This window comes from Lepisosteus platostomus, chromosome 20 (genome assembly GCF_059453375.1).
Source record: "Lepisosteus platostomus isolate fLepPlt1 chromosome 20, fLepPlt1.hap1, whole genome shotgun sequence".
NCBI lineage: Eukaryota > Metazoa > Chordata > Actinopteri > Semionotiformes > Lepisosteidae > Lepisosteus > Lepisosteus platostomus.
In genome coordinates, this window is record NC_142630.1 from 14,899,358 (window position 1) to 14,921,915 (window position 22,558).

At 39.8% G+C, this 22,558-nt stretch overlaps 1 protein-coding gene and 1 long non-coding RNA gene across 8 annotated transcripts in view; one reads left to right on the plus strand and one right to left on the minus strand.

Moving 5' to 3' along the window:
- Positions 1-22,558, plus strand: part of LOC148644601 (ankyrin repeat domain-containing protein SOWAHC) — a 131,095-nt gene that overhangs the window by 75,526 nt on the left and 33,011 nt on the right. The gene's annotated exons all lie outside the window — the stretch shown is intronic.
- The window catches only part of LOC148644602 (uncharacterized), an 81,064-nt gene continuing 73,516 nt past the window's right edge, over positions 15,011-22,558 (minus strand). For all 4 annotated transcript variants that reach the window (XR_015928699.1, XR_015928701.1, XR_015928698.1 and 1 more), the window contains 2 exons: positions 18,373-18,451; positions 15,011-15,312 (listed from right to left, as the gene is read on the minus strand). This is a non-coding gene — a long non-coding RNA (uncharacterized LOC148644602). The remainder of the gene's footprint in view (positions 15,313-18,372; positions 18,452-22,558) is intronic.

Genomic DNA, 22,558 nt, shown 5'->3' on the forward strand with positions numbered 1-22,558 from the left:
CCTTCCATTAATATTTTATTTTAATTGACAGCTTTGCATTGGTTTGACGCTTTCCCACTGGTGGCTTCCATTCTGCTGTTCGCATATGTGATATAGGAGCACCCCGTCATAGAGAGCCTCAAAAACTCAATCTCCAAGACTCGCATGGTTTTCAGTGAATAGAAGGAGACTAGAATTCTTAACTAACCCTAAGTAGTGGGATGGTGTCTCAAGGGTTTGCCACTTTCATTATTTTTTTCTTATTATTAAATTCTTAATACAGATTATAGTAATGATGGTCCTTGTTCCGAGTTAGGAGATTTATTTGAATTGACCTGGTCTTTCCTTGCAGAATTTTAAAATAGCAGAACTCCATAACATACCTTGATAGTCTATTGGCAAATAAATGTCTTTGCCGTCTAGTGAAGCTGCAGGCGTGATTTGCATGATTGGCGTCATATCTTCAATAATTCAGGTTCCACTACAAATACCCACACGTTTGTACAGATTATATATATATATGCACTTTATTATTTTTCTGTTTTCTGGGCGACAGTTTGCACAAGCAGAGTAAACGAACAGTATAATAAAAGCATGCAAGAATTCAAAAAAAAAAACCAACACCACCTATTTCTGGAACACCAGCAAGGAACTGTATTGATCGAGACACTTAAACTTGATAAGGACATCAGGTTTAAAAGGGGCAGGCAATCGTTAAAGACCGGTTGGCCACAGTTGTGCTAACTGTGGTCTTTTCTGTTTTTGCCAGAGGTAAAAGAAATCAAATTTCTATCAGTCTAAATTGTGCTGGGCAGCATTATCAGTTGAAAGACCCCTCCAATTTGACAGGTTCCACTCTATGATGATTAATTACTTCTCGGCTTCATTGGACTTTTCTAATTTCCTTTGCAACTGGCTTGAGGCAACAAGCGATAAGTGCTGCTCTTATTACTTTGTGCAAAGGGAAATGTCTATTGCTGCTCTATCCTACAAGTGATCAGTGAAGACTGCTGGCCAATCACACTCGTTGGAGAAAAATGTGTGGACTGTCTTCCTTCATTCTCTTTTTTGGAATGTAGGTCAGCAGCACCTTTGTAATTATGTATTGTTGTTGTTGAAGTGCACAGAATTACAAAAATGTAGTCATCCTCTCCTATTGCTGAAGAAATGTTTTAATTGCATCGTGTGTTTTCTGCATATTCCAAATATTTACCAGCACATTACATATATATATAAGCGACATTCTTTTGGTTGTCCATACTAAGCCTTTTTTTCCATCCAGCTATTGTGTGCAGGAGAAGAATTGCATCATTCTGACTGCAAGATGTCTCTAAACAGTGAAAGCCAAACAATGAAAAGGCAGCAGAAGCTTCAGTCGCATGTCTAAACTCCTTTTCCTATGGTAATGTTAATTAACATTTAATTTAAGTTTGAGAAACGATGGTGGTGTCAATGCACAGTGTGAGAGGTAAGACAGTTCTGCTCAGCCAGGGGTCCTGCACGCCTCATTTTGAGGGGAAGTGTAGGAGAAGCAGGAGGAGGAAATGTTAATTAAAGCATTGTCACTTGTAGCTGTAGGATTGAGAGCAATGGTGAAAGCTGGAGAAGTTGATGGGATTTGAATAGCAAAGGAGTGACACAATAGGGAAGGCCAGGCCTTGCTGAAATATACAGAGCTGTTGCTTGTGAGGGGCTCCATGCAGATAAAACTATAATTATGATATTCTTTAAATACGGACACAAACGTCCACAGTGACAATTATTTTAAAGTCGTGAGACTCCCTGGGTGCCTTTATCTTCTCTAGGTATTCCAGAGTCAGGCTGATTTATAGTCGGAGAGTGCAATACAGTGAGGGAACCGTGTAAGAGTTTCAATACAATGTGTCACTCGATATAAGTGCAGCATGAAAACAAGGCACTCTTTCTCTTCCCCCCACCCCCCCCAGAATTTCTGGGACTTTTATAAATGTGTTTTTTATCCAACTGGAGGGGCCATCATTAGTTATTCTGCCTCTGTGTATGAGGTTATATTTGTCAGCAAATGTGTTTTTAATGAAAGCGTGTGCTGCTGTGTAGATTATTAGTCTACCATTTTTTTTTGTTCTCCAGCGCAGGGGGCAGTTGAGTGGTGTCATTAGCACCAGATAAACCCTTCCTGGGTACAGTGCTTTTTCCGGGGAGACTGAAGTAAGAAAATCCTTTGATGTCTCCTGAATCCTCCTCTGTGTTGATTCGGGCGTTTGCTTGCTTCTTTTAAAAAAATACCAAGAAAATGAAAGAATATGATGGGATTATGGCATTTTAAGTCAATATTTATTAAAAAATCAATCCAGATGAAAATCTGCCCATCCCTCTAATTAGACAGGGTGACTGGAGATTGATTTTTAATTGCAAAAGTAATTACATGGAGCAGATAGCCAGTGACATTTGATTATCTAGGTGATTGATTAAAAGGCCTAGCTCACAGAGCAGACTGTCAGCCAAGGGAATCGAGACAATAGAGCAAATTAAAAAAGTTGTCCTGTTTGTAATCACGAATTTCAAGGATGAAATTACAAAGCCATACACCCCCAGAGCTCCTTGCATTTTACTTCTCCCCTCTGTTCCCAACAGCACACAATGTGTATTAACCGAGGACAGAAAGATTATAAAGAAAAAGAGATTATTTTTGAATTAATCAAGGAATCATTAGTTAAAAAAAGCACATGGGATAAATATGTAGCCTGGATTTGCTAAACAGCCCCATCAGAACAAGACATGTCAGCTTTGATCACTTCTTTTCTTTAGTCAGCTCTGCACTATATGTACCATTACTTAACCAGAACTCTTCTGGGTACTGTACTGTGCTGTTTGAATCTCTACACTTTTGAATATCATGAAGAAAATGTATTATCACTGAAAGTTATTGTCCACCTCCAAATTAGGACAAGTCTCTAGAACCACTCTAGTTGTGAGGCAGAAATCATATCATTTTCTTTAAATGCAGCACTTGTATGGTCCTTATTAAAGAGATTAAATTAAAAGAGAGGCAGGATGTGAAAGTATTTACGATGAATTCCGTCCATACACAGTGCGGGGATGCTATTTATGTACTCGGGAAATGTACTGTAACGTCAGTTCAAATGGAGCTGCTTCAGTTTGGATACTGTCAAAAGCCGGCTTCGGGTGCACCCAGAATAGGTGTGCCTAGAGAAATCTGAAAGCAATGAAAAAGTGGTGTTAATTGATTGAACCGCACTGACTGCCTGGCTGCTCTGCCGCTTGGCGCTGGTGCGTGCCTCTCAGATCAAGGTTGTGCCCATGTGGCAAAGGGGTTAACCGTCACTTCCGGTTTCCCTTCAGCTCCCAGCTCTGCCGACCCGCCCCACAGGTTTCCCGTCCAGCCCCCGCGCTCCGCGGCCTCACGTGTTGTTAATTAGCCAGCGTCTGCCCCCGCTGCCGGGCGGCGAGCAAGTATCCCCTCACTCCACGGCCTGCCGCGGGCTCTGTCCGCAGGGCCACTCGCACCTACTGCCTGGTGTTGTTTGTACTGTTACCCACCAGAACAACGATAAACACCTCAAGGCTGCTTTGCTTAAAAATGCAGGAAAGTTTATTTCTTACTGTCGTCAGCCATGCTGTCAGAACGGGAGTGTGATATACTGTATACAGACCCTTTCAAGTCAACAAATATGTACAGAGTCTGTCCACACACGGGTGTGCAGTTTTTAAGCTTTTGTGCTTTACTGGCAACCTCGGAAATAGCACTTCACAGGAGCCATGGCAAACATTTTCATCATTATTAATTAGATCATATTAAAAGGCAGGGTTTTTTTTTTTTGCCTGGAACAAATGTGCCAAAATCCAAAAATACAAGCTTGACAGCTCACTTTGAAGATCTCTGGGAGAGCAGGGTACAGTCCTCTACAGTCGTTTCCCAGAAATATCTGCAATTATTCCTAAATTGATGGGGTTTCCAAAACTATACATCAGTACACCTAAGCTACTGTATATAGTGGCAGGCAGCCTTGGCATAAATGAAGACGTGTATGTAAAGTTTATTCTTTGAGTGGTTTTTTTTCCTGTCAGCGAAGTTTTGTTTTCCCACACCGGGTTCGTTCCGCTCGCTGGGCCTCGCTGCGACGCTGGTGGCCAGGTATTGAAATGCGGGGGTTGGGAGCTGCGCTGTCATCTGTGAGATCGGACGGGGTCTCGCTGCGGACCAGTTTGGGGCAAGAGGAATGCAGCCCTTCTCGGTCCAGGCGGTTTGTGGTCCGACAGCGACAGCGAAGCATCCTTTCGAAAGCAGGAAGGAAGAAAAAACAACCGACTTGGCGCTACCTCTAGGCACAGTTTACCTTTTCGGATGCGCAGAGTTCATATTGGCTTAAGATGGAAAGCCTCAGGCTTGCTGCTGCTTCTTTTGCAACCATAACAGGGAGTCCCCCCCCCAAAAAAAAAACCCTGCTCGCTGTAAATCATCACATATGTGCCTTACAGCACCAGCCTGTTTGCTCTGCAGGCAGACACAAAGCAGCAGCACTTATTAAATTTCCATGAAGTTTACCAAATTTGCAGGATCAGTAGGGTGAGCCCATCAGGGAGCCTCTCCCACTGCCTCCAGCACCTCCTCCAGCAGCTGACGGGGGCTGCTGGTGCTTTTGTATTCTGCTGGTGCTCTGCCGCTGCAGCCACCTTCCTAGTCTTCCCAGCAAAGATTATTTTATTCGATTAGGCCACATCCCCAAGGGCCCCCGGTAACTCCCTGGAAGGACTCAAGAGGGCCTCATTCCAGCCTTCTGCAGGCTGAACAGGGTTCAATAAACTCATCTCTGCCCCACCGCTCCTATATTTCCATAGCGCGTACACAAAAAACACACACACACACACGTGCGTGCTTCCATTTAAAACGGTCGGAAAGTAAATTGAAAATGAATTTCGGTTGCTGCTGGATTTAAACTCCGAGGCAGAGGTCAGCCTACCCTCCCTCTGGCCATTGGAGTACCAGCAGATTAGCTGCACCATCCGATCCGCTGTAAACTTCTGCAGAGGGCGGCTGTAAAATGTGCTGGGACGTTTACAGGTTGTTGGGTTAGGGAATCGGCGAGCAAAGGATTGGGCTGTATTGGGCTCACACCACGGTAACAAATATAGAAACGTGCAAGGTGCTGCCGTGCGTGTTGCAGGGTAGTTAGTATTTTAAATGATCAATGGTATTTTGGTATCGATGGTAACTAGAGGAGTTGTCAAAAAATGAAATGATCTCATTCCTGTATGGGACCTGGAGAAGGTGTTATAATGTGGTGTTGGTGGACCATCAGGTGGCGCTCTTGTGCCAGCTCCCCAGTACGTGGCCAGGGATACCTGGCTGCAGGACGCACTGTCCTTCAGATGAGGTGTTAAAGTGAGGTCCTGACCACAGGGTCACTAGAGATCCCTGGTCATCTGTTCGTAAGTGTAAGGGAGTTGACGCCAGTGTCGTGACGCCCGTGTTCCTCTCTGGTCAGTGTGTGAAGCACTCAGGGATTCGTCAGGATGAAAGGCACTATATAATCACACTTTTTCTTCTTATTCTTTAAAAAGAAGAAATAATAGACATTATGTAGTAAGATAAAGAAGAACTTTTGTTTTATAAATTTTATGCAGAGTGAAGTGTTCATTAATTTTCAAACGAAGCCCTATTTCTTGCAGAGAAACATAATAAAAAAACAAACCCTTCACCTGTACCGTAACTGTAGCTTCTATTCAGTGCTGGGAGGGGTAGAAATGGTAGACTCAGTGAAGTAACCTCATTTAATTCCTTTTCCTTCAGGGGTGAGGTGAGGAGGGTTGTTCAAGCTGTGGTTTGGTTTTGTTTATTCCTGTCAAAAACGACAGCCCAAGTACAGAGACTAAGCAGGTTCTTTTTCTTTCTCTTTTCTTTTTACGGATTCACAAGAGCGTTTACAAGGCTTTTGCTCCCTGTTTGTCGCCGAATGTTATTTCAAAGAGGACAAATAGAAAAAGAATTCAGGCTTGACCTTAAAGATCGGCCTTGCCCTGTTTGCCTGATCTGGTTTAAGATGTGATGTCCACAGCAGGTCCTATTAGTGGCACCTTTTCACATTCAGTTCTCTCAGGTTGATAATGATGATACTCAAGGGCCTACATTTTGATCCCAAGCCAGACAAGAGGCAAGGTGCTGATGGGATTGATGGCATCTACTGTGCCTGTCTCGATTGAAAGACAAATGTAACTGGGGAGGTTAGTTCAAGCTGTTGTGCCCTTATCAATCAATTACATTTTGCTTTGTCAAATTAATTGTATGAATTGTTTGGCACAGATAGAGGATTCCCAGCTCTGCACTCTGCGCTCAGCCGTCCTGTGGCAGCACATGTGGCTGAGTCTGTCTCTTATAAGATTGGCCTTTGATTTCTGTGGTACAGGCAGGCCATAGCAGCAATCGGTAAGATTGATGATTTCAGCAACCTGATTCCCAGGACGACACTTCCAAAACACTGCTTTTATTCAGAGATTCCTCCATACACTGCAAGCCTTATTTTCAGTGTATATTTCCTGACCTTAATAGGATTTCATCATTCTAGTTGAAAGAAGACACTTGTAAGAATAATAAATAGTAAGATTAAAGTTCAATCAATGTGCATCTAATTCTAAAGATTGAATATATCTTTATTGACTGTCTTTTATATATTGTGTAAGTTTTCTTACACGTGCAACATTTTGGAGTCTGCTGCAGTATGTCAGCTTCAGAAGATTATTAGACTGCATCTAGTAAAGACAGTCATGATAATGATTTTTCTGACCGGGAGCGTTATCCCCAAGACAGTGGGCATTATAACTCTCACCTCCTGATTGAATTAGTGGGGCATTACTACAGGGCCACAAGGCTTGCCACACAGGCTTTTCGAGATCTTAAGAATATTTTTAAATTAGATTTCCAGAACACTTGGACAATCAGACATTGGTGACTAGACTAATGTCTGATCAATACTGTGGACTCATGATATAATACAATCGCCTAAGTAAGCGGCATTTGATCTTGGAGTCTGGAGGATGAAGGTTTGTGCCACAGGAAGGAGGCTGGTCTGCAGTGTGCTGCTTGTACACTTGGTCTGGTGACATGAGCTCCAAGGTAGCCTGGTGCAATTTGCTTCATGGAACACACTTCCGCTTTTCTACTGATTTGTTCATTGACTAGCGAAGGGCATCTTATTGTAATAGTAGCGTGGTCAGGGAAGGTCATGTTGCTTGCTGAATGGTGTAATTGAACAGTAGTTGAGGAGGAAGTTCAATTTTAATCTCACACTTCTGCTCTCTTATGAATAAATACTTGCTGGCTGCGTACATCTTTTCTAGCTCCCCTCCCTTGAATCCAACCGCACCCCAGGAACAGCTCCCTGGCTCATTCCTCGTGAGAGGGTTTGCGATAGCTCTGACTTTTAGGCCAGGGCTGTCATTTCTTCAGCCAGGCAAGGTGCTGACGGGATTAATGCCATCTACTGTGTCATTTAATACCAAAGTATTAAATTAAAAACCCGTTTATGTTCACTAGCTTATTTCATTGCTACCAGAATTTGACTAAACTACCGCATTGTTTAGAATTCATACTAATTTATTTGGGTCATGCTTTTATCTAGAACTCTAACATTTGCATCTATTGGTACAGCTGAATACCTGAATCACGTAGCTCAAGGGTACAGCAGCAGTGGGATTTGAAACCACAAGCTCAGTTATGAGTCCAGACCCCTCACCACTGCTTCAGGTTAATAAATAAAGACACGCAGCTTGTCACGCATCACATGTTTTTCAGTGTGACAGCATTCTTTTTCATTTTGGCAAAGGGAAACAGCTTTTCAATGCTAAATAATAGCTTTGACATATGATTGTTTGCCTCTCTCCAATTATGTATTCATTCTGTTATACCTTTAGCGGTTTTCACAAATTCTGATTATATGGAGGTCGAAAGAGCTGGTGTGGTATCTTGTGGTTTTCCAGCTCTGTGCAGTGCTGGACTATGGTTGTGTGGAGCTAGCTCTGAACTACTCTAAAAGACACCAGAGCTCCGGGCCTCTACCCTAACTGAGCAGTGAGTGGCCTGTAGCTGCACTAGGAAAACATCAGAGCCATTTTTGTCAGTCTGTTGTTCTTTCAACCTGTCTTTTTTTGTTCTCTTTTTTATGTCTGGTGGCACTGTCGCTCCCCACTCTGTGCTCTCAGGACTTTATCTCTGTAAGTACTGCAGTTGTGGGCTGATAGAGGTAGTTTCCTTCCTCCCTTCCCAGCTGGCCCAACACAGAGCTGACAGGTCCCCAGGCATCCTCAGGGGGTCTGTGACTGATCAGCCAGAATTGCTCACCCTTGTGACCAGAATGCAGCACAGTTTCTAGGCTGCACTAATAACTCGCCTTGAATATAAAGCAATGCCAAAAGACTCACTCTGGTGGTCCTGCAGCCTAAAACAGCATTCTCTGTGAAACACTACTGTCTCTTTACAGCACTTTATTGGTAAGCCTTGTATAAGGAAGCTTGTGGGTAGTAGCGTTTTGGCTCATCTGCATGAGTGAATGTGATGCCTTAGTTCCCCCTTTTCCTGTAGTGCTGTAGCAAATTTAAAATGCTGTATCACTTCAGTGTAATACAGAAAACCCTTAATGTCATCCTACTGTTTGTATTCAATTCCTAAATCCGATATGAAGTAGAAGTATCTTACATAATTATATATGGGTGCGTGAAAAAGCAGAAGTCAAAGGTATCTGTGCATGATTAAGATTAAATTGAATTGAAATTTCACAAACCCACTGGTCAGAATAGATTTCGGGTTAGACTCTTGGTGTCCTATCGGCACTGCACGTGACAGAGTTTTTATTAGGAGCCAAAAACAATGCTCCCATCCCCAAAACCATGCAGTTTTCTTGCATTTCTCTTCTTTATTTTAGCGGCTGTCATTCATACCTCCCTAAGAAAGGTTCCAAAGGAGAGGAAGCCATTTGGTCTCTCTAGCTACACCCATCTTATGGCCCTGCTGGTGGGTCAAGTAGATCCCTTGTCACTGAAATTCAATCGAGGGCATTAAAGTGTAAACCAGTTGAAAAAACAAAGAGCTTAGGGAAATCAGATGCTTGAACAACAACAAACAAGCACTCTGTAATCTTCTTAGAGAAATTAATGAAGGGAATTCATTGGATAATGATCCTGCATGATCGGATAAGCAGCTCCAGTGGATCAGGCAGAAGGTGAGAACGGGAAGGGGGATTAAGGTTCAATCTCCCACCAGAATCAAACAGGACTCTGCCAAAAGATCTCCACTCTCCCGTCCTCAACTTCAAAAAGTCCTTCCTAGGATGGAAGTAGGTGGTTCTAATCCCACAGTGTATGTAAATCTATGCGCAATGTACTCGGAGTTTAAGCCTCCCTTTTATCTCAGCACAGTTAAAGCAAACACTTTCTTTACATCTCTGGAATCTAACCTTTTGCACTTTGCAGATTTTAAAAAAAACCTCTTATTTATTTAATTTATGGATTAAAGCAACTCTAATGCAAAAGGTTATCATTAGAGAGGCTGTGCCTTCATTTGTAAAAATGGATATGCAGCAAACATTCAAGGAATAGTTTTAAATTTCTGAAAGCACTTTACTGTTGAACTGTGTTTATTTACCCAGGTAATCTACATTTGGTTGTCATCACATTTCTTGGGCTAAAGACTAAAACGTCTTGAAATTATGGCCCTTTGGCACTCAGAGAAACACAATGGAGACTCCCTGTGTGTGGCTTTAGTTGTAGTTTTGCATAAATAATACCTTGCACTCCTTGGCAACCAAATTAAATTGGCTAAAATATGAAGGGCTATTTTTTGGTTTTCAATTTAGCAACCCAGTATTTTGTGTCAATACTGTCATATGTCAGCTACACAAGTATCAAGATACCTTCACGTTATCAAAGGAAAAAAAAAAAGCTTCTAATTTTTTTTTAAATGAGATTTATTTCAAACTCTCATTTTTTCTTAGCCCATTTATTTTTTAAAAAAGTGGTCAAATAAAATTTAAATCAAAGATGGTTTTCAAATAGGCTCAGGGATTGCAGAAATAAAATAGGCTTTTAAAATAATCTAATACCTAATGGTTGCTTCCATGTCACCACCCCTTAAGAAAAGCATATCATCAGTTAAGCTGCTTCAGAAGGACAGTTGGTGACAGTGTGGTCCAACACCAGCAAAATTATTTCATTAAATGCAATTGGAAAGTTACAATCCTACTGAAAACCATTTTTGTTTTGTCCTGCTTTGCTGTATCATAGTGGAAGGCAACTCTGTATAGTTGAGACATTGCTGTCTATTATCAGTTTCTGACAAGTGGTGCTTTCCCTCCCTAAATCCCAAATCCACCCCACCTCCTAAATTTTCGTCTTCTTCTTCTAATGCTTCAATTTTGCAATCCCTACCCCTGGCTGACAACTCTTTCCACATTGTGCTAACAAAAGGGGGTAAGTCTTCCATCTCTTTATATACATATAGATGTTTGGTTGACAGGTGACTTCTACAGCTGCGTATGTTACTGGAGTAATTGGGGTGAGGTATCTCACTCACGGTTACAGCAGCAGTGTCTGGATTGGAACCCACTTCGTTCTAGTTCTGGGTCCAGAACCACTGTGCACAGTGCTGCCTTTAACTTAAGTGCAGAGCTCTGTCAATGCCCTGAACATCTCCCCACATCCTAGGGACCTTAACATGGACTAGCAGAGTTGATGAAAGATCAGTGTTTTAGGTGAAATGAATGTGGATTTAATTGGCGTGCTCCTGATAACACACAATAAGTCTGCTTCAGGAGACCCTTTTGCAGATGTCTTTCATGTAGGTGACATACATTGAGTGTTTGTTTCCACTCCTCCCAAATAATTTGCAAATGAGATTCCCTCATTTGTCATCACCATCTTGGTCATCTTTGTTCATCCTCTAATCTGGTCAATTAACAAAATTCTACATGGCCTGAATTTCACAAAAATGCTTGTTTTTTCATATGATCACAATTCTTACTATATAAACTAAGGGGAGCTACAGATATAAATTGTGCTTTAAGCAAAGCAATATATATATAGGTGTGTGTCAGCCTTTTTTTGGGGGAAATTCCTCACTAAGACACTAATGTGTATGGACAGTAGCAATTTACAATACGAACATATTTTAATACAGAGTCCCTAACCACCGTTTATTTTAGTGCGGCTGGCCTTCACTATTAATGTGAAGATCTGCAACAAAAAGGGAAGCATTTAAAAGCAGTGTGTTAATTATGCCCAATTGCCCTGAATGACTATTTCCTTAAAACTAGGCTTGGGGGACTAAGCTTTTTGTTCTGTTGCTTCAAAATCATGGGATAATCTCCAAACTATTGTTTGTTTGAGTCAGTCATTACATTTATCAGTATTAAACTGTACATGAATACTCTAGCTTTTAAATTTTGTTGAGTTTATATTGTTTATTATAGAGTACTTCTTCAGTTTATGCCATTGCTTTGTTTACTTGTATAAAAATGTGAGATTATATCTTGAAAGGCACTACATAAAATTATATTTGTACTATATTAATTATTTTCAGTGTTCCTCTATTTTTAGTATTGTTGGAGATTTCATTAAAAGCTCAGTCACAGTTTTCATATTTTCATCCGCACTCCTGTGGTCATTTTTCCAGGAGAGGGTAGCATTTGAAGAGTGTTTTCAAACATATCAGTTGGAGTTAAAAAGCAGAATAGAGGCGATTCATGCGGGCTGTGCAACGTTCTCATCTCCATGAGAGATGGATTTAAATGATGATTGTTTGTAATTATATATTGTAATTTCCTGGTACCTACTTTTAAAAATATCTCTTCTCTTCAAAGAACAATACATATTGTGCTTCGCAAAGTTTATGTCTGTGTCCCTTGCCTGCAGTGCTATAGTTTTTGTTTATTAACAGAAGAATTTCAGAGAATCAAGTAGTTTATATATCAATATAATCCACATCAACAAACAGAAAAATACAGAGAATGATGGGCAAATCACAGTGAATGAAACAGAGCTAAGCCAATTCAATGCCAGAAAAAATGCTCTTTTTCAGATATTTGTTTTGCATATAGCTTGTAGTACAATTTGAAAGCATTTTCTCAAAAAGCACATTTTCATATTAGTGTATAAGAGAATTGTCTTTGTAACAGGAGAGGTATTGTAATCTGCTTAAAGACAGCAATTAAGGCACGACACCCGGTTGTTTCATGGGGATGTCACCGAAGCAAAGCCAGAATTTATTTTTCGGAGCTTTTGAAAAATAAAAATGCCCTACTGTAGCTAGTTTGTCAATCTTATTAGGTGGTCTCCACTGCGTTGCCTTTGTGAAGACCATATGGGCAAAATATGATGTGGCTACAACTGCCCTGCTTGTCATCCCCAATCATGCTTGGTCTAATCCGTGTTTTAATTTACTCCACTCTCAAGGCAAGAGTCTTGCCAGTACATTCCTCAGGGCCCTTTCATTTCTGCCGTCTATGACAAGGAATATGCAAAGGCACAATTACTCATCCGCTAAGGTGACAGAGAGGGGTTCTGGCTGGGAATACATTTTCAGCCTCTCAGCATCTTAATGTCAGTCGCTAAAACACTTTGCAGTTACAAACAATTCTTTAGAGACCATTTTATTAACATGTTGATCCGAGAAGCGATTAGGCTGAAATTGTTATATGAGGATGTGTGTATTGATTCGGTGCGAAATAGACCTACTGGAAAGTTTCAAATGGTGGAGACAGAGTTTCTGGAACATCATCACTTTATTTATTTATTTTCTTTCTTTCTTGTTCTATTGTATTATAATACCCCACCACACACACACACACAAACACACACACACTACCAGCATCCTGTGAAAAAGGATAGCATTGTTTCCATGTCAGCATTAAAAGTCAGAAGTAATTGCTTCAGTCTATCGGAGTGCTCTCCTCACAGCCAACCTCAGCACTGCTCAGGGATAAAACACGAGAAGAGTGTGGAATTCAGCCTCTTAAAGCCGTGATGTATTGAATTTTTTACGGTCAGAGCAGTTCCTTTACTGCCTTTCATTTTCTTGTGTCCTGAGACAATTTTCTTTCTGCACGGCCTATTCTCTCCCTCTCTTCTCTGCCTCTCAGAGTATCATTTGCAATTTAATGCTCACCTGGGGTGAGCTCTGACAATAGGCTCCGCCGTAAAATGGTTCAGGGCCTGCCTGCATGCCTAATGAGGTTGATGTTGAGCTATTTAGGTTATTGTCCCACTATAATATCTACTTAATGCAACTCAATGGGAGTGGATTGTTGGAACTGTTAAAGATTCTATTAAGTCTTTACAAAAGCCAGTCTATTCTGCTCTCCACTGTATAGTTGCAGGGGCATAAATTTAAGAAGTCGGATTGGATTTCATGAAAGAGCATCTGTACAAAAATGGCAAGAATGTGTAAAGTTATTTTTTTCTGTTCAAAGGGAGTGAATTGAATTTAACATTTTAGCCTCCCTCCTAAGAAAAATCATAATCTGTTATGCTAACAACACAATACAAAAAGAAAATCTACTTCCCAGAAAATCAGACATACTCACCCATGTTCCTGTGATTATTTATCCTGGAACACTCCCGTGTTTCCTCGTGAAAGAGAGGCCTCATTATTTTACAAGAAAACCAACTCACAAAGAAACTGATTCAAAGAAACTACCCTGTATTCTTGACATTGTTTAGACAAGCGAATTTCCTGTGTGTTTTCCTGTAAAATGTAATAATTCCATAATCCTATATTAAGGTCAACTGGTAGAAGACAGCCTACTAGTTCGAAACAATGTGAACCATTATAAAGACCAAAGGCTCTGGTGGTATGGGGGTGGGTGGTGAGGGGGAGCTCATTTAAATAATACTTGAAATGAAAACTGTGTTATTCAGGTCTTTGTATCGGCCTATGGGAGTTTTTAAACAAGCCCATATGGTTGCAGCCACCAGCTTTGAAAACGAGGGTGTAGTCAGGGCCAGGATTTCACACAGTCAGTATTGAGTGGGATTGAAGAGGCGAGCGCTAAGCTGTCTTTTCATACACAGCAAAGCCCTCCATCTGGCCTCCCCTAAAACTCTCAGCTAGTTTGTTCAGCTCCCTGTCGGCTGATTGGGCTTCCTGAAGCAGAAGTAACAACATCAATAGTTTAAACCCTTGCCACATGAGAGTATTACATTTCTTTTCATGCTTGACTTAATCAAAACTGGGGAAATGAAATTTACACCTTTTTGATGTCCTTTTCCCTGCTGTTTAAGAAGGGCAATCTTAGCCCATTTGATCTTCACAAGTACCCACTAAACGGCCAAATATGCCAGGCTGACATAAGCAGAAGGCTGGCAGTTGCCAGTTTGTGCAGGGTCACTTTTAAAGCACTTAATGCATATTGGGTGGTGAGCTGACCTGTAGAATGCTTTCATATATCCAGAGAGGGAAGTGGTTTTGACCGAAAAGGTGCTGTGTGAGACCTGATAATCCACCTGTTTTGTATACTGCATTACTTAAAATATTAAAACAGAGGATTTCTGTAGCTTTTTTTACATCTCCAGTATTACAGAAGATTTACCTATTGGTAAATAAATTAGACAGTACTGAAGTGTGTTATCTTATGCAGCAGTATAAGATTTACCTGATAAAATGACACTAAGATGGCAATTGTAGGAATGCACATATAGTAACATGCCCTTATTTTCTTTTTTTCAAATCAATAGTCGTTCTACTATAACCGGACAGACACTCCCTCTTACATTGCACAGCTCTTTGCTCTTTGCAAACCGCTTTAAACAATGTAGTTACGTGTATATTACAAATAACCCAGATAAAAATGAAATAACGGGTTGATGTGGTCATCAGATGACTACCTACACAGCAAATCGATAAAAATGTATATATCCCAATATATATATATATTGTTGTTCATGATCAGTATCTTTGCTCCATTTACAAATGCCCGATGTACCAGTAAGTAATGGTACTCAAGGATAATGCCTGTTTCTTCTTTTGGTTAGACACAGTTAACAACTGTTATATAGATGAAACTCTAATCCTGGACTTTATTAGTTCAAAAGTGACACCCCAGATATCAATGACAAGAAAACACGCAGATTCGCCTCGATGGGGATTTATGGAAGCAGTTCCCAATGACAGTTGTTAGAGGAGCTGAGCTTTAATAAGAGCGTGGTGTCTGGAGCCCTTAGTTCCTGCTAGGCTTAGGAAGAAGCCAGCATCTGCCTGACTGTGCTCTGCCATCAGGACTCATGGCGCTCTGCTTGCACCTCTTAATGAAACCAGAGTTGTTAAGCCACTCGGCGGCTTCCCGTTGTTTCCTTCTCCGTGGTCAGTCGAGATGAGCACATGTCGAAAGGAAAAAAAAAAATAAATTAGAATTTTCTCTTGGTAGCGTTTTTTTTTTTAATCCCATTTTTTTTTTCTTCCCCCTTCTCTTGTCACTTTTTCTCGCCCTCAGTTGCAGGCCGGAGGAAAACATTTGTGCGGGATAATTAAATGCCTGTGTCCTGCGGAAAACAATGTTCTATTTGTTAAATATAATTTACCATTAACGGGCAGTGGGCTTGCAAAGCAGGGAAGAGTGGGCTGAGGGTTGGAACCTCATGATGGTGTGAAAAGACTTGGGGCCCTGTTACGGCAGCCAGGAGCTTGCAAAGGAACTTGTCTGGGACCATGATGTTCCGACAGCTCTTGTGTGACAAGATACATAGTTTCTATTCAGCGACAAGCAGATTATTGGTTACTATAGTTTCACTAATGCTCAATTGAAGCCAATGCCTAATCTTAACAGAATAGGTTAAAAGGTGCCGATGTTCAGACCCACAAAACCACATGTTGAGAGTCAGGGACCAGACTTCACAAAAAGCGAAACTCTTCCTCCTTTGATGTCTTCGCTCTGGGTTGTAGATTGAGAGGGAAAGAATACTCTACCCTTGCACAAACAGCTCGAAAGCCGGGCTGACAATGGTGCCTCTGGAGTGGGGATCTCGAAACTGTGCAGTCCTCCAAACAGCTGTTGCTTATGACATATGTTGAAGCACTTGTGGAACCAAACCGTAAATGTGACTAGGATTCAGTGCACCTATATTGTTTTAAAACTACAACGCATCAGTTAGTGCAGTCCAAACGTTAAGTCATTTATTACGAATGCTGCGGGCAGTGATGTAAAAAGCGCTGTTTACTAGTAACAGCTACTACTAACTTTTTTCCCTTTATTTATAGTTTTCTTGTGTTGAAATGTTTAAGATTAAAAAAATTTCTGTGCTGCAGTGTTGAAAGTACATGCTCTGTCTGAATACATCTTAAGAGCAATGTTCAAAACCCGACAGGATAATTAAAAAACTCTTACTGTTTTTTTTTATACATGTAAATGAATTGAGAACATTTTTATTCGATAGAAAATAAGGACTATCATTACTGAAATACTCACTGTTGCCCAACTTCTTTATTTTTGCTTCTTTGATGTGGCTTCGTAATATCCTGGGAACAACTAAAAGTTTGTAAGTATTTTTTTCATTCTGTTTTTTTTAAACCTGAGTGCGAGAAGTTTTGTTTGAATTAGAAATTGCTGCTTCTTTAAAGCTGTGTGTTTGCTCTCAAAGTTGTATTAAATTTCCAGTTTTATTACAACGTGCTACAGGTTGTTTCAATTACAAGGAATCTCGCATATCCAGCTGACAGGCATAAACTAAATTATACAATTACTGAGGCACTCTATTTAGAAAGCATAATTCTGTAGAGCACAGTGCTCACTTCGGATGGCTTCAACATGTAGACATGTTACTTTTGATGCTTATTTTTGGTGTCTGTCTGTTTTTGAATGTATCCAAAATTTATTAGCTGCCAAGTTTATTCCAAATTATAACAGCAACCTCCATTTGTGCAGTTTATAGCAGATTTGAAATCAATTAACTATGTAATTTGTAACAACTGTTCAGACTGGTTCAGGCCTAAACAATAGCAATGGGATAACTGTCCTTGAATTTGAGTCTTTAGTGAAGCATCAATGGGCTTACAATGTGCTGAATTAGCTAGCATATTAATGACCAGATGCAGTGCCTCTCCATTCTCCTCTCCCAAATCTTCTTATGCAAATACCCCATGAATCCAGTTCAAAGGGCTGCCTTTTAAATGAGCCGTACATAAATTCATATGGGCCCTTTCTCCCTCCCTGCGATCGGGCTGAGATGGAAAGTGACATGAGAAAAGTTAGGACACTTGTTTTTATAACTGAACATGATCTTGTTATCATAATCTTATACTGGTAACTTGCATGGTGTGGTTGTTGAATTTGAAAGCTTGAACAAGGGAGATAATCCCAGCTTTTGTGACAGTCTGCTCCAAACTCAACAGTGAAGGATAGCCTGTAGAGGCCTGTGTGTCTTCAAAAGGGGGTTTCTGAGTTACAAGAACTAAATATTTGTTAAAATGTTCACACTCATTCTCTGGCCTTTACAAGCAAGCAAAAAGAGCACGAATGTAAATACAGTGGGAAATTTAAATTTGACAGATTCCTTTAGATTTTATTTAATTGTTGTAACGGGTGGGATTTTTTTCAGGTGAAATATTTTGATTTGTATTTTTGGCAGAAGTGATGGATGCAATACGATTTTTTGTTCTGTAATTATTAGTGGTGATAGCAGACGTTTTGCAACCTGAAATGGAAATATCATTTGTACTGATTCAGCTGTCCTACTCACTCAATTGCTTTCATTTAAATATTAAAACAACAAAGACATCATTTTATTGTTATAGGATCGTAAACAAATTACTATAACTTTCGATGCATCAATTTTATCATTGCTTACTGATTACACATTAACAGATTACACAGAGTACCTTAATTTTATTTACACAGCTGAATGTTTTTATTTATAAAACCAGTGACTGGTCTGATACATAAATTATACATAAATTGTTCCATTAAAGGTAATAAACATTAACCGCTAGTGTAAGTACTACCACAGCTCCTACTACTAATTATAATGTTAATCTACAATTACTTTATGATTATGATATTATTATTACTACTACTACTACAACCAGCTCCGTTGTTGATATTATTAATAAATTTGTAAAAGGATAAATAATTGATTATGATATTATTATTACTACTACTACAACCAGCTCCGTTGTTGATATTATTAATAAATTTGTAAAAGGATAAATAATTGTGATCAATATCATTTACATTAAGACTATATGTATAATTTTAATTATGGCTCTGGTGATAGGCAGGGTGAATTATACACCCTATGTAGTGTTGTTCTAGGCCATTTCTGGGTCCGTAAGAGTTATGTAGTGTCTCTTGAGTGTAAAGTTGTCTTAACTCCTAAAATCTGGTTCCTTCCATCATGCAGATAAACATGTAACCTTACCTTGCCTAAATGACAGACTGTGAACTACAGATTGCTGCCATTAGTCCTTCTTGTTTTGTTTGACTTGTTTGAACTGCTTCTGGAAGAAAAAAACAAACAAACTGCAGCCTGAAAAAAATCCTTCAGCCCCAGAAACCAAGGAAAAGTCTGTTAATATGTTTGTCTTAATCCCTCTTAATGGGTTGGAGTTTGTGATGAGGCTGGGAAGCTATTCCTTGGCATTAATGTCTCCCTCATTCCTGCTGTTGCAGGCTTACTGGCATAGGGATAAGATCAAATTCACCCAAAGACAAATACAACAGAGTTCACCTGCAAGACGTCAGTTCTGCTTCCCACAAAGTGCATCTGAAATCTCCCAGAGCAGAGAGGGAAGATGATCAAAATGTTTGTACATTAAAACATAAGAACAAATAAGAGGTCATTCTACCCATATACTGTAGATCATTTGGTTCCTTCTACAGGATCTGACAATTTCTGAAGACAGTATAATTTGCTCTGTTGCAATCAAAATGCAAAGTAATGTAAAAACTACATGATTTCCCTCCTGCAGAAAAAATACCATACATAAAATACCATACAAACAGGGGACCCATCCCTCTAAGACTGCAATAAAATATCCTTTCATTTCTTGTATCATTGACTCAAATAGAGAGCATTTGAACCAATTCACAAAGCTATCCAATATTAAGAAGCTGTTTTAAAGAATATCAAGATAATACATTTTCCAGAAAGCACATGGATTGCAGACGTATGTGGATTTGGTGCATTTTCAGGCTAAATGTGTAATCTGTCTTTAAATTAATTTGCGTAAGCAGTAATGCAGAGCAAGAATCATGTCGGTGTCTGAATGTTCTCAGCTAGAATCATTGTTACTAATGGCTATGTTTCAGAGGAACTGAGACTGTGTTGTCATGTTTTATTAATTGAATAATCGGCTCTGACTTAAATTATGTTGTGAGTTTTAGAAAGTTAAAAAAACACAGGTTACTGCATAACTTTTGAATATTCATGGGTCCCAGGCTTCTCTAATTTCCCCCATATAAACAGGCTCACATTTCTAATGTTAGCTGATTAATGTGGTTTTTCTGACACCCAGAGCAGAGAAATGTAAATCTACTGTCTTATTGTCCCATTAGCAAACACAAGAAGTATGTTCTTGTCAACATCTGACTGGAGTGCAGTTAATATAATATGATCTGAATTCTGAATCTGTGGAATGGCAGCCAGGCCTGTCTACTTTTATGTAGCTAGATTGCAAAGTGTGTTGTCAGGCTTGTAGCCACGGTGTTCCTTCAGTAACAGCAGGTACTTTGGTTCAAGGTTAAATCCTCTCTGAATATGTTACATTGAACCACCCCAACACTCCTTGACAAGATCACCACCTGAATCACCTTCCCTGCTTTGGTGCCAACAGTCACATTTCACCTCACTGCGTCATTCTTAAACCAAAGTAAATCACTAAGTTCGTTTTGTTTTAGCATGGTGCTGTAGCTGATCTGCTTATGCTTATTGAATTGTACGGACATCATTTCATTTTTTTTTATCAATTTCTTCAGTGGCACTCTAGTTCATCAGCTGAATAGACATATTGTATGAAAGGGCACCTCACTTAACGCATGCCTCTTTAAAGATGGTGTGTGTAAAATATGCCGTATAGTTATTTTTAATAAGTGAAATAGCCCAGTAAAAATAAAATTATGATTTATCATTGTCAGCAGTTTTCCGAGTCAAACAGCTGCCCTTTACAGTTCTTGACATCATTTATTTGCTTATGCTTCTCCACAACTGCGACTCCATAATGCTGCTTGTGTGTTTTAAGATTTAATAGTACGTTGGACCACAAAGCTCGCATTCAGCTCTTTGTTTTCCTCCCCAGGAGTTGGCAATTAAGTACAAAGCTTTAATTTAGAAATCAAACTTTTTCTTTACACACATCATAACGTAATTGAAAGGTATTATTTATTATTCCGTGATTTTTTTTTTTATGCCCTGTTTCGGAGTTGTGCCAAGCGCTCTTTGGAAAGCTGAAAACGTGCCCCCGGCTGCAAACCGTGGTGTGAGACAGCAGCCCTCAGCCTGTCCAAGGCAGAGCTGCTGAGACGAGCAACCGGGCCTGTGATACCTGGAGAATCACCCCAGTGTTTTATCCAGAGAAGCTGGTTATGATCCTTCTGCCTGAACAGAACATTTTCTTTAGAACTGCAGATTCAAACTATGTAGATGTCGGTTAGCCTAGCCAGCTGGCCTCCAGACCCGCAGTTTCAGGCTGGGTATTTCGCTTAGTCTCTTAATTAAAACACATCTATGCAGAACGTGGCCTTTAACTGTTTGCTTAATGAAAAATGTTGCTTTATTATCACTAAGCAGCATTAGAATATGTTTGAAGTATTAGAATATTAAAACATAAGCATCTTGGATATTTACAGTATACTGTTTCTCTTGTGTTGAAGTTCCACAGGTTATGAGTGAATTCTTGCCCTCTGTGTGTGAATTTACACAACTTTCCCATTAACACAGACATCAGTAATGCTGATCGGCCGTTCTGACCATCTGATCTGGGGGCCGCGAAGAAAAGTAGAATCAACAAATTATGTAATTCTGCTCAGTTTACTTAACTTGTTTCAATTTAGAGGCACCACCAATACCTGTCCTGCTCCGAAGTGTTCAGTTGAGCTGAATCCATTAGGCAAATTAGAATATTAAAACTAATCAACATTGCCCAAAAAATGTGTTTTTTCGGCCCGTGTGGAGTTTCAGTCCAGTAGTTTTTGGAACACTAAATAAAAATACCATGAGACTCAGTGGGAAGTCCAAAACACTCTAGGAATATGGATATGTTTGTAGTAACACGGTGGCCCACTGAGGTGCCTTAAAGAGTTCCCTTTAAAGTCTAGGTGGATACCCATATATATAAAATACTAAGATCGGAATCTAACTCTTGCAACTTTGTGCAGCTTTGAAATTATGCCAAAAGGAGCTGTATGCCTTCTAGGCTTTGGAAATGCTTTGTAAGTCCATTAATATTGATGATCCAATAGGAGAGTCCCACCCGGAGCTAAAAGTGCAATAGTAGACTTGCAGTTCATAGATATTGTAAGAGATGCCAGAATCTGACTCTCTATTGATAAATCATTACATTCTCTCATCACATCAGTTCTCAAGCTCAGGTTTCTTGTACTGTGTGACTTTATCAATTAATTCTGTCTGGCATGGCTGTGTAACCCCCCCATCAATCACACCCTACCTTTGACAAAGTCAAAGATTTTTTAAATCTGTCTTAGGAAGATGCCTAAAAGCTTTGGAGCTTTTATATATTTTTAACTTGTGATTGTTTTTTTTTTTTTACATTAAATGACCACACTTAATCTCCTGCTGCACACAGGCAGTTTTCAGGAGAAGACACTGATACAGTGCATATATAGGTCAGAGATCCATGCAAACTGAATTATCCCTACCATCCAAGGCAGGAGCTGTTAGTTTGATGCATCAGCATTTAATCTAAAGAAGGCACCTGTAAGAGAGCAAAAACAATTTGAGATCCAATTGGCTAAACTGAGGGCAGGGCTGATGCGATTATTTATACTCTTAAGAAGACATTAGCAAATATTGAACTCCAGTGTCTTGAAACGAGGTCAATTTTTAAATCTTTTTTTTCCATGCCAGGACTATTTGGGCTGTTGCTGATGCATAGCTTTACTGTGTCCAGAATTACACACTCACGCTACATAGAAAGGCCAAATATAGTGACACAGTTACAGAGCCAAGAGGTGAAAACAAGGCAAAGCAAAAGAAAAACAGGATTTCAGTTCCCTTTCAAAAACAGCTGTTGTAAGAGTCTGCGGTGACCCAGGTCCTAAATAAACATTTTATGTATAAATATAAATTGTATGGAAAATATCCGTATTGCTGCTATTAAACCTAGTCCGGACACACACAAGTGTCGCTTTTGTTTATCAGTCAAGAAAGGGGATAACTGCTTGGTGGAAAAAGCACATATTTGAGCATGACACACGAAAAAAGCCTCATCAGCTATGAAATCTTGTGATTTTATTTAGCAGTCTAAAACATTGCCTTTGTAACCATAAAACTCCAAAAGTGGTACAAAAAAGCCATTGTCAAAAATCTGATTATTTTTACAGGCACTCATGAAAGGCTTGTGTAAGACCTTCGAGCTGTAATGTAACTT